The following is an 11,510-nucleotide window of genomic DNA, read 5'->3' on the forward strand; positions in this document are numbered from 1 at the left end:
AGCTATGTGAAAGTCTTCAGCAAATGCTCAAAGAAGGTATTGGGATAGATAAGAGCTAATAAATGGAATCTTAATTCAGTCAGGACTGAGGCACTGCAAACTAGTGACAAAGCCACTCAAGGAATGGGAGGAAGTTTCATAGTCTGGGGGTTCACAGGCTGGGGTACTGCTGGGGAAACCTGCTTAAACTGTATTTACACTATTTTGGGTCCTTTCAAAACACTGAAATCAATCATTTTCAGGGCAGGGGACAGAGGGAGTAGTTTAACCATCATAACAGTCCAATCTTGAAGAATTGTGCTGGAGGTGGGTGGGAGTGGGTGGGACAAAGAAAATCTATAGAAATATACCACATGAGGAAAAAGCTGACTCAGAACCAGCTTTTAGAAAAAGATTGGGGTAAAAGTGGTTTCAAAGGAAGCAGGGAAAAACCTGGAACGAAAACTAAAGGCACAAAAATGCATATGAGCTGTTCGAAATGGGGAAACAAACTAGAAAACCTGTTTGGTAGGCATTTGAGTTATTCAGTGCTGAGCCAAACAGTGATCGACTCACACCTGGTAGTCAGAGACGAACACATTCACTGCAGACTTAACACCCTTGTTTGGAAGCCATCTTGAGCAAGTCCTTGGAGAAGCGGCCTATACTTTTTCTAAATTAATAAATAGAATGGATCTAGGGCTTTTTTTGTAGAAAAAGTCCAGCAAGAACTCATTAGCATAATATGTCACACCCAACAGCAGAAACTCATTAACATATTAGGCCACACCCCTGGCAGTACAGCTCATTCGCCTATTAGGCCACACCCATGCCTTCCCTTGGCTTGCCCGGGCGCCCCACGGCTTGCCCAGGCACCCCAGGGCTGCATGGAATCCAGGCAAGCCGGCCCTTTGAGGGGAGGGGAGGCAGTTTAAACTGCCTTCCCTTGGCTTGCCCAGGCACCCCATGGCTGCGGGGAGCCCGGGCAAGCCAGCCCTTGGACAGGCTGGGGAAGGCATGGGGAGGCATTTAAATGCCTCCTCGATCCTTCCAGCCCCCCCCTGGCCCGCCTGCCTCGAAGTCACCAGGGGGTCACTCTCCAGGCCTTCCCTCTGTAGCCACACAAGCAGAGGTTTTGGCTGTAGTGGGCGTGGCCAACTCTGAAGCCAGCCGGAACTCTGTTCCTGTGCGTTCCTGCCCAAAAATAGCCCTGGATCTATAACTGAAAAAACAAAAATCCACTTCAAATTTCTAGTCTGGACTGCATGAGTTTGGGCAAATCACTTCTTGCAACTTAATCTACTTTATAGGTTTATTGTGATGCTGCAATGAGGCAAGAGTATCATGTATGCCACCCTGAGCTCCTTGGAGTAAGGACAGGAAAAATGTTACAAAATGTTATAAAACATAAGGAAATTACTCAAAGGGAAGCCGACATGAAACTCACACAAACTGAAATTTCAGATTTCTAATGTATAGGGGTTTTTTCCTTCAAATTTGGCTTTGTAAAATAACTTTTAGAAGCACTTCCCCCCAAAATTTGAATGCCTTCATTAACAAAGCCATTGTCTCATCCAGTCATTTGATCCCTGATCCAGTGCTTCCAAGAAATGCCATAAACTTGGATAGATGATCTCATCTCCTTGTGACAGTCCCAATTTTCAGTCAGTTTTTGGTAATCTTTAGTGGCAGTGTTTGGGGCTGATTCAGTCCTATGACACTGACTGAAAGGTTTTGGATAGCCGTTGCAAATGCTTAAAAACATGCTGTAGTCAATTGAAATAGCCCATCTAAAGATGGCTGTATCCTCTTTGTAGTCTAGCCCAAAACCCAACTCTTCAGCATATTGTTGATTCCAGAGCGTGACAATAGCTGGTTCTGCATCTGGCATTTGCTCCACATTTTCTCAACACTGAGGAAGAATGCAGCTCAAAACCACATTCAAATACCCCAGGCCAACACCACTGACTGCAAAGTCACCCCTGAATGGCCATAAAATGGCCATAAATCTATGCAGAAGGTACCATAGAACCCGGTGATCAAAGAAAGAGAAAGTGGCATGCAATGCAGAGGGTACCATAAAATCCGATGAGCAAAGAAAGTGAAAGTAGCATGCAATGCAGAGGGGAACTTCTCTTCCAACATGGGTTTGCTAAAACAATGGAGGGAAAAGCCAATACAGAATTGCCCAGTGCGTAGCATTAACAGGGCCCTGAGGCAAATTCTGGTGAAAGAGCATCACAAGATTTTTTATTTTATTTAATTCTTAATCAGGCTTACTATTGCCCTCGGATGAATTGCCCAGTTTGCATATAAACTTCTGTGATGTATTTTATTATATTTATAATTGGCGTGTTGCTTGGCTGGGCTTGTATGGATTTCCTGGGAGATCTCTCTAAGGTATTCTCTTGGCTTGCACATCCCACCTTCTTCATTCCCACGTTAATTTAAAGGAGCCCTCTTATGGTCTTCTGTGAGTCAAATTCCTGAAGTGGGTCTGATTATGGAAGAAGAAGAGGAGGAGTTGGATTTATTCCCCGCCCTTCACTTGGCGTCTCAGAGAGGCTTCCCATCTCCTTCCCTTCCTCTCCCCACAACAGAAACCCTGTGAGGTAGGTGGGGCTGAGAGAGCTCTGAGAGAACAGCTCTGAGAGAACTGTGACTGACCCAAGGTCACCCAGCTGGCTGCATGTGAAGGAGTGGGGAATCAAACCCGATTCGCCAGATTAGAGTCTGCCGCTCTTAACCGCCACACCAAACTAGGTCTATGACCTTTTCTTAAAACTAACATCATACATAGTGGTTAACTACAACTGAAAAACAATGTAAAACACTAAAATAGTTTCCCAGTGAATGTATAATTTACAGTATGAAAATCCATATTCCTCTGTCCAACAGTCTCCAGTGGATAGCCTCAGGAAATTTCTTAAGAACATAAGAGAAGCCAATGTTAGATCAGGCCAATGGCCCATCCAGTTCAAATACCAGGTGCCATCAGGAGGTCCAGCAGTGGGGCCAGGACACTAGGAGCCCTCTCACTGTTGCCCCCCCTCCCAAGGACCAAGAATACAGAGGGTCACTTTCACCAGACTGAGAGTTCCTATCTATAACTTGTGGCTAATAGCCACTGATGGACCTCTGGTCCATATGTTTATTCAATTCCCTCTTGAAGCCTTTCATACTTGTAGCTGCCACCACCTCCTGTGGCAGTGAATTCCATGTGTTAATCACTCTTTGGGTGAAGAAGTACTTCCTTTTATCTGTTCTAAACCGACTGCTCAGCAATTTCATTGAGTGCCCATGAGTTCTTGTACTGTGAGAAAGGGAGAAAAGTATTTCTTTCTCTACACCAGTTTGGTGTAGTGGTTAAGTGTGCGGACTCTAATCTGGGAGAACCGGGTTTGATTCCCCACTCCTCCACTTGCACCTGCTGATGTGACCTTGAGTCCGTCACAAGCTCTGGCACAGTTGTCCTTGAAAAAGAGCAGTTTGTGTCAGAGTTCTCTCAGCCCCACCCACCTCACAGGGTGTCTGTTGTGGGGAGGGGGAGGGAAAGGAGTTTGTAAGCCACTCTGAGGCTCCAAGTGAAGGGCAGGGTATAAATCCAATCTCTTCTCTTCTTCTTCTTCTACCTGCTCTATCCCATTCATAATCTTGTAAACCTCAATCATGTCAACCCTCAGTCGTCGTTTCTCCAACCTAAAGAGCCCCAAGTGCTTTACCTTTCTTCAGAGGGAAAGTGTTCCAACCATTTTATCATTCGAGTTGCCCTTTTCTGCACTTTTTCCAATACTATAATATCCTTTTTGAGATGTGGTGACCAGAACTGTACACAGTACTCCAAATGAGGTTGCACCATTGATTTATACAGGGGCATTATGATACTGGTTGATTTGTTTTCAATTCCCTTCCTAATAATCCCCAGCATAGCATTGGCCTTTTTTATTGCAGTCGCACACTGTCTTGACATTTTCAGTGAGTTATCTACTATGACTCCAAGATCTCTCTCTTAATCAGTCTCTGCCAGTTTGGATCCCATCAACGTGTATTTATAGTAAGGATTTTTGGCTCCACTTTGTACTTGGCCACATAGAACCCAATTTGCCATGCCGATGCCCACTCGCCCATGCCTGATCACAGACTTGCATTTTATTTGCCACAGCCTGTGTTCCCTTTTATCAACCTCACTTTTAGACTAGCTTTCCACCGCTTAAAGGAATCCTTTTTACATTTTACAGCTTCCATTACTTTGTTTGTTAACCTGCAGGCTTTTTTCTATACCTATTTGTGCCTTTCCTAACCTGTGGTATATATTTTTTCTGAGCTTCTAGGATTGTAGTTTTAAATAGTCGCCAAGCTTCCCCTTTCTACTTTATCTTTCAGTTTCTTCCTCACATGTCCCCTCATATCAGAGAAGTTACACCTTTTAAAGTTAAAAGTGTTTGTGTTGGTCTTTTTGGGCAACTCCCTATTTATACAAATGTTGAACGCAATAACATTATGGTCACTGTTCCCAAGCGGTGCAATCACTTTTCCATCTCTCACCAGGTCTTGGGCATTACTTAGGACCAAATCCAGGATCACCTGTCCCCTGGTAGGTTCTGTGACCATCTGCTCCATAGCACAGTCATTGAGAGTGTCTAGAAACTCAATCTCTTTTTCCTGACTTGAACACATATTGACGCAATCAATGTGTGGGTAGTTAAACTCACCTATTACGACACAGGTTTTTTGTCTAGCTGCTATCTTTAATTCATTCATCATTTTATAATCTTCCTCTATCTTTTGATCTGGTGGGTGATAACAAACTCCCAGTGTTAAACTTCCTTTTGGGCCCACTATTTCAACCCATAGCATTTCCAGAAGTGAATCCAAATCTCTTACCCTCTCAGTCTTACTGGACTGTATACCCTGTCTGACATACAGAGCCACCCCACCTCCAACCCATCTCCCCTATCCTTCTAATATAATTTATAACCAGGAATCAACGTATCCCACTGATTTTCCTCATCCCACCAAGTTTCTGAAATACCCACAATGTCTATTCCCCCCCCCAACACCAAGCATTCCATACATATTAAGCCCGCAACCTTTCTCTTGTTGCCTCGAGACCTTGCCTCGAGACTGAAGGGGAACAGATAAAGTAGGTGGATGGGTGGGAAAGAGGGAAAGAAGCAGGGAATGGGGAGAAACTATTTGGGTTTTGTGGGGCAGAAAAGAAGAAATAGGAGGAGGAGATATAGGGGGAAATGGGGTGTCCCCCCTTCTCCACAGATCCTTGAGGATCCCCTGCTGTGGTACAGATATTACAGATCAATCCAATCTGCTTGTTACTCAATTTATAGCAAGATGTCATCACATAGTGATTTTTGTGATTTGGAGCCAGTTTGGTGTAGTGGTTAAGTGTGTGGACTCTAATCTGGGAGAACCGGGTTTGATTCCCCACTCCTCCACTTGCACCTGCTGACGTGACCTTGGGTCAGTCACAAGCTCTGGCACAGCTGTCCTTGAAAAAGAGCAGTTTGTGTCAGAGTTCTCTCAGCCCCACCCACCTCACAGGGTGTCTGTTGTGGGGAGGGGAAGGGAAAGGAGTTTGTAAGCCACTCTGAGACTCCAAGTAAAGGGCAGGGTATACATCCAATCTCTTCTCTCTTCTTCTTCTTCTTTTAACTTAAAAAAGCGGATCACCTTGGTATGCATCTACTCAAATGAATGGAAAGGGGAAATTCACTCACATGGGTACATTTTTCTGTCATATATTATAGCATGTACATGAAAGCATCTGATGCAGTTAATGCTTCATGGAAGGCACAATCTATGCTGTCTGTTGTTCGCATTTGCATTGTAAACGACTGCCACGAGATAACAGATTTCTACTGGTGTAACTGACATTATGGTAGCTTAAACGTCTTTGGCTTGCTGGGTCTCTGAGTCCTTCCCAGTCTCATCCCACCCCACATGCCCCGCTTGCTTCAATTTTGTTGCCATGATAGAGCCTTTGCACATCTCTGCTGTATGCATCTGGTAGTGGCAGCATCTGCTGGTGTCACAGCACTGATCCATACTGCAGTTCTGACCAGTGTTCCCTCTAAGCTGAGTGAGTGTGAGCTAGCTCACAGTTTTTTTAGCCTCTGGCGCACACATTTTTCTCTTTGCTCAGGAAGGAGGGCTCCAGAGCAAACGAATTTATGCAGCAGCAGCCAAATCGCTCGCTCACAACTTTAATGCCAGTAGCTCACGAAGTAGAATTTTGGCTCACAAGACTCTGCAGCTTACAGGGAGCATTGGTTCCAACATGGTTATAGCTCAGCACTGGCTTTCTCTCATGCCAAATTCCTGTTCTTGCTCTACAAATGACTCTGCCACTTTGTTGGCTGAACAGAAACTGCATTTTCGACACCCACTTGTTTTCACTGACCATATCCGAGAGCCATTCAGATGGGGCACTACAGAAAGCTGTGCTTACCTTGCTAGAATTGCATCGTTTGATGGAAGAGTAAGTCTTCCTGCTAAACCCCTACAGTTTGCCAAAGCATATGGAGATGGAAATCCTGCATTATGCAACTTGTACTCTGACATCATTGTTACCGTCTGGCGACCCTTCTGGTCCGTCTTGATGGGGGCCCCCCATGCTTTCCCACCTGCTGCATCACTTCATTGTATCCAGGCCATAGTGGAAATAATTGTAGAGCAGAAGTATCCAACTTGTCATTTCAGTGGAAGGCATTACTTGGAGGAAGGGGCTATGCAATCAAGCATTCCTCTGTAAGAGCTTCCCACAGGTTTGGTGATATTCTGTGATCCCCCCCCCATGAGATATAGAATGATATATTTTCAAGGATGATCTCAGAGAATACAGAATACAGTCAAGCTGGGGGAAGAACACTACATTGACAAAGCTTTTTGGCTCAGGGACAGTCTTTCTGGCACAGGATGGCTCACTGCTGTTTATACGCGGGGGTCTCTTATAATTTGGCAGTATTTAAAAGACCAACCACTCCGTTAACGGAGGTAGGGCAAGCCTTGCAGACTGATAACATGACAGTTTTACTTACAGCATGCTGCAATGTAGATGAGTTCTTACTCAAGGAGCAAGGAGCAATAGTGCACTTGAAAGGTGTGACACATTTGGAAGGAGGAAATGTTTGTAGACTTAACAGGGGCTGCCACTGAAAATGGCATGGTCCTTTCACATCCTGCCTCCCTCCTATAATAAGTTTGATTGTATATCTCATCTCCTGCTGTTATACTATCAGGCATTTCCTCGTTTCACATCATGGACTGCCACTGAGCCAGTTTGGTGTAGTGGTTAAGTATGCAGACTCTAATCTGGGAGAACCGGGTTCTGTCAGAACTGTCCTTGAAAGAGCAGTTCTTGAAAGAGCTCTCTCAGCCCCACCTACCTCACAGGGCGTCTGTTGTGGGGAGGGGAAGGGAAAGGAGTTTGTAAGCCACAGGGTGGGGTATAAATTCAATCTCTTCTTCTCTTCTTCTTCTGTTGGGAGAAGGGAAAATTCACAAGACAATAAAATCAAGACACAGGGGAAGTGGTCCTATACGTTGGAGGAGGGAACAGGGAAATGCAAAAGGGAGATGCTCTTTTTGGTTGTAGCCATTTGTTGGGTCTAATGTGCAGTTCCATCCCGCATCTTCTAGTGTGTTATAGTGCTTAGGGTGCTGGTCTGAAGTTCAGATACATGCTTGCCATGGGTATCTCAGTGGATTACTTTGGGCTGGTCATTTTCTATCAACTGAATGTCTTTGTGGGGCTGTTGTGAAGGTATAATGTGGAGGAACCACATACATCACACTGAACTCCTTCAGAGATGGGTAGGATAAAAACTTTAAAAACCCATTGGTCTTAATTTTCATAAGCGGTATCAATAGGCAATGGCAGAGATGGTGAGTGCAATTTGAAATCAGTCAAAATTGTGTTGCAGAGATGAATAACCATTGCATGATAGTGAATCACAGGCCATCTGCATATTGCTCTTCATCAGACCTCACGGCTTTGTACACTACTCTCTGGGATTCAAAATGATGCTTTATGCAAATCTTTTATTATTTATTTTAGAACCTCAGTCATCCATTCCTGCATTCATGAATATGATTAATGCATTTTGAGACTTGTCTGGATATTCGATTAATTGGGCACAATCTGAGTTGATGCCACAGGGAGACGATATATCACGGAGTGCATTTGCCTGTGGACATTTTCAGTGGTGCCTCGATGTCATTACTTATCTTGGAATACTAATTCCTAGAGATATTACACATATGATTATGCTAAATTTTAACAAGATAATTGCTGATATATCTTTAGATTTTGGCAGATGGGCAACTTTAAACTTGACTTTGTGAGGCAAAGTAAATAGAACCAAAATAAAATTATGCCTCAGATTTTTTTTTTATATTTTACACGCAATTCAGTTCCAGATACCTTGGAGATATATGCATAAAATTAATACTTCGTTTTGGAAATCTATATGGGGTTCCTTACCGCCTCGGATTTCTTTAAAGAGAAAGCAAGTTCTATTCAATGAAAGGGGATTTGGTTTCCCGGATCTTAATTTATATCATTAGGCATATTTGTTAACCTGTAGCAGGAGCATAAATTATTGAGGGAGGGGATCAAGACTCCCCCCAATTTTCCAAAGGGGGCAGTGCCCTCCAGGCTACCAGATAGCATCTTGAAGCTACTTAGGCTTAAATTGTGGAGTCTCATCCCCTCCATCTGTACAGAGGCCACTAACTCCACTTTCTTTCTCTGGGACTTTGGGACATTTACTTGCCACACAGGAGCACCCTTCCACTGCCTTACCTTATTTCTTTTCCTTGAGATCTTTAGAAGTTCTGCCTAAAGCCCCTACTTTCAACTTGAGGATAATCAAAACACACAATGTAATGGAAGTGAAAGTTATTTTGGTATACTGGAACTTGCAGCTTTAGAGAAGAAGAAATGGAGGACATGAGAATATTTTTTGTCTTTAGCCATGTGTGTTGGAGGACAGGGAGAGAAGAGGCCTGTTGGAAGTTAAGATGATTTTGTTATCCTGAGACTTGTGACTTTAGAGAAAAAGAAATGGAAGGTATGGGAAAAGTCTCTCTCTTTTTTTTTGCCTCTGTGCATCTGAACATGGAGGGGGGGGGAGAGATAAAGCTGATTCACTAAATATTGAAAGTGAGGTGATTCTGCTGTCCTGGACCCTACTTCAAACAAACAAATGCTACCATCATTTCAGGTCAGGGTATCTGAGAAGCCAGTATTTATTGTGGATTCTGAGATGCATTTGGAGATTCATGGCCCCGGTCACACGGGAGGTTTAGGCCCGGAAGAGGGACGGATCGGGGGTGCAGCAAACGGGCGTGATCAAACCGCAACATCTGGGAAGCGGCGTGCACCCATCCCCGATCTGTCCCTTCAGCCCAGTAACGCGGAGCAAAAAAGAACCTAGTAAAGAGAAGGACTTACCTGAAACGCCACAGCAAGCGCGGCCATCGGATCGCAGGAGCACCCGTCTTCAGGAGCATTCGAGGCTCCCAGCCGAACTGCGCATGCAAACACATGCGCAGCCGGCTGCCTCGCGCTCCCTTCCGTGTCTTTCCCCCCGGCATCTGATCATGCCGGGCAGCAACTGCGTGGCAGCTCACAGGATCAGTCTGATCCCGCTGCTGCATGTCTCTTTTGGTGTGGCTTTAAAAAGCCGCACTTTGGCCGCATCAATTTCCCCCCTTGTGGCAGGGGCCCATATTGAGTATCCAGTATGCAAGTGGTGTAGTTAGAGTGTTGGTCTAAGATTGGGAAGGACCAGACTTCAAATCCCTAATTTTTTTAAATGTTTATTAAGGTCAAGTATAACTTATAACATGTACAATAACTCCAAAACAGTATACAAAAATCCTGAGAGACCAAAATTACAAACCAGCCAGTTAATCACCCACAAAGTTTTCAACTTACATCAGCAGTTATAACATAATAACATAATAATTTAATATCAGATCCGTTCCCATATATAAAAACGACTTTTGAACTATAAATCCCACTAACTGGAGTCAGGTTTAAAAAACACACTATGTGTGTCACACACTCAGCCTGAGTTGTAAGGAAAAGAGAGAAGAGGAGGAACTCAAATTATCTCAGGGAAGGAGTTCATGATATCTTTCCACTCACAGAGTCCTCTTTCTTTGACTGTGACTCAGACTATTATGAGTAACACACACACACAAGTGGGGACCCACAACAAAATGTTGCATATTATTAATGTCTTTTTCATAGTATAGTTGGTTACTGTAGTTGGTTACTGTTTAAATGGTTGCAGTAACTGATTTGTTAGCTTTTTGGATTTTCTCATTTTGGCAGGGCCTCCTCTTTTGTGAGGTACTTTTGGCATTGTATTTTTCTGTATGGTACTGATAAGGGATTGTTGTTTCTGACAAAAAATGACAGAAATTCTTTCAATTGTTCTGAGTGGTGCCTTCTTAAGGGAGAAGGCAGCTCTGTGGCAGCCTTCTGTGAAGGGAAGGGAGTGACAGTTGGAGGCCACTTTTCCCCTTTCCCCTTTGTTTCTCCCTTTTTCTTTATTGAACACCGGAAAGAGAGCCATCTAGTCTTGCTCAGTTCCCTTGTGCATAGTCAGCCAACCGAATGAAGCAAAGAGGAGTTAGCCTGGGAATTACAATCACTTTGTTTATGTGAGATGAGATTTCAAAGATTGCCTTACTGGGGCCCCGGGCACACGGGCCTGAAAATGCGGGGGGGGGGGGAGGCATGGCTAATTGCCCTGGAGGAAAATAACGCACGGCAGCCCGATCAGAAGTCCTTTTGAGGTCCCGTGGGTAGGCATCAGGTGCAGATCAGACGGATAGTCCGCAGCGTGGCAAAGAAGCAGCATGGCACATTCAAACCGGCACTCGCGCCATGCTGCTCCTGTGGCAAACGACGCTTCCTGTTTGTGCGCATGTGAATTCCATGTGTTAATCACTCCTTGGGTGAAGAAGTACTTCCTTTATTGGCCTTCTTTATTGCAGTCACACACTGTCTCGACATTTTCAGTGAGTTATCTACTACAACTCCAAGATCTCTCTCTTGATCAGTCTCTGCCAGTTCAGACCCCATCAACGTGTATTTATATTTAGGATTTTTGGCTCCAATGTGCATCACCTTGCACTTGGCCACATTGAACCCCATTTGCCATGTTGACGCCCACTTGCCCATCTTTGACAGATCCCTTTTGAGTGCCTCACAATCCTCACTGGTACCATCCGCAAATTTAGCCACTTCACTGCTTACTCCCAACTCCAAATCATCAATGAACAAGTTAAAAAGCAGTGGACCAAGTACTGATCCCTGCGGTACCCCACTGCTTACCCCCCTCCACTGAGAGAACTGCCCATTTATACTCACTCTCTGTTTTCTATTAATTAGCCAGTTTTTGATCCATGATTTTTGATCCATGATTTTTGAGCTAGTACTAGTACTAGGTACTAGTTTTTAACTCCGCACCTTTGGCGGGGAGCCACGGGTTCACCAC

This window comes from Gekko japonicus, unplaced genomic scaffold (genome assembly GCF_001447785.1).
Source record: "Gekko japonicus isolate JY-2015 unplaced genomic scaffold, Gekko_japonicus_V1.1 scaffold1140, whole genome shotgun sequence".
Classification (NCBI taxonomy): domain Eukaryota; kingdom Metazoa; phylum Chordata; class Lepidosauria; order Squamata; family Gekkonidae; genus Gekko; species Gekko japonicus.